This window comes from Lemur catta, chromosome 13 (assembly GCF_020740605.2).
Source record: "Lemur catta isolate mLemCat1 chromosome 13, mLemCat1.pri, whole genome shotgun sequence".
Lineage (NCBI taxonomy): Eukaryota > Metazoa > Chordata > Mammalia > Primates > Lemuridae > Lemur > Lemur catta.
In genome coordinates, this window is record NC_059140.1 from 8,087,513 (window position 1) to 8,088,998 (window position 1,486).

At 61.4% G+C, this 1,486-nt stretch overlaps 1 pseudogene; it reads right to left on the reverse strand.

Moving 5' to 3' along the window:
* Window positions 1–446: 446 nt before the first annotated feature.
* On the reverse strand, window positions 447–1,199 carry LOC123649029 (annotated as a pseudogene).
* Window positions 1,200–1,486: the final 287 nt, after the last annotated feature.

Consider the following 1,486-nt stretch of genomic DNA (forward strand, 5'->3'; position numbering starts at 1 on the left):
GGGCCTCCTGCCTCATCCTCCCCACTGATCTGGCCTAAGATTGCTCAGCCAAGTCATTCCTGCTCACGTAGAGGCCTGCAGTCTCCCAGGCACTGGGTCTGCCAGCTCTCCCTCCAGCGGCCACTTCCCTCTAAAAGTTATACCGGTCACAACCTGGTGGTGGCAGAGGGCGGACAAAGAGGGTGGATCATCGCTAAAGGCCCAGAAAGCAGAATTAAGCTAAACTGGGATCAGTGTTGCCTGTGGAGAGGGAAAGCTGGTCTCGGGACAGTAGTGCATGTTAGGTTTATAAAGTTAAGTCACGTGGGGGTGTGGGGTAGGCAGAGATAGAAAGAGCAAGAAGGAGAGTAGGATTCAACAGAGTTTGGAGTTGAGGCCAAGACAGAGAGAGGCCCAGGAAACTAGGGTGGAAGTAGGTCGGATAGAGGGTTGGGCACCTGTGCAAGTCACTCCAAGCCATTGCCGTACCCAGGCTTGGGGGGGCCGCAGCAGCCCTGGGGAGTGGCAGAGAGGGCTGCCCGGGCTTGCTGTCAGTGTCCCTGCCCTTGCAGCTGCTGCCGGAGCCTGCCAAGCCACTGCTGCCACGGCCTCTTCACGTGCTTGCTGAAGTGGTTAGTTTGCACGAAGTGCTTCTTGCTGGTGTGGGGCCGTAGGTGCTGCTGCAACTCGTGGGAGCGCGTGAAGTGCTTGCCACAGAAGTCCAGTTGCACACAAAGGGCCACTTGCCTGTGTGCCAGAACAGGTGCGCCTTGAGGTGGGACGTCTTGCCGTATGCTATGCTGCAACCTGGGATGTGGCAGCTGTGCAGGCTTTTGCGCCCCAGGCTCACCCACGCCAGGCCCAGCCGCTCTGCCTCCTGGCAGTCGGAGCAGTGGCAGGTGGGGCGGCCTGAGTTGTGGTGAGCAGAGTGCTGGAGCCTCCCAGCTGCGCCAGTGGGCGGTGCTCAGCGTAGTAATGCCCAGCGCTGGCCAATGGTCGCAGGGCCGACTCCGGATAGGAGCTCGGCAGCACCGGCTCAGGGCCATCCATGAGGTGCTGCCCCAAGAGGCCGAGCAGGTGTGAGGAGCTGCTGCTGCTGAAGGCCAAGTGACTCAGGCCTGAGTAATGAAGTTGCAGCCTCACAGCAGCCGGTGTAGGGAGGTTTGGAGCCCCGCCCTCCGTGGCGGGGCGCGGGGAGACCCACAGCGTTGCTGCGCCATTACGGGTTCTGCAAGTCCATCCAGACAGCACCCACTTCCCACCGGCTGGAGGTGCTGCCGGGCCCAGTTTGCCTGTGGCACCCAGGCCCGGGCTCAACTGCTTCAACCAAGATTCGTGCACCATGCGTATGTGGGTAGATGCCCTGCAGCCCGTCCACCAAGGTGTGCACCTTGGAAAAGAATATGGACTGGTAGGAGCAGTCCTGCAACTCCGCTGAGGCGCTGCCGCCGCCGCCACTGTCCCTGGCCGTGCGGGAGGCCTGGAGCACAGAGTGGTCACTGGCGAA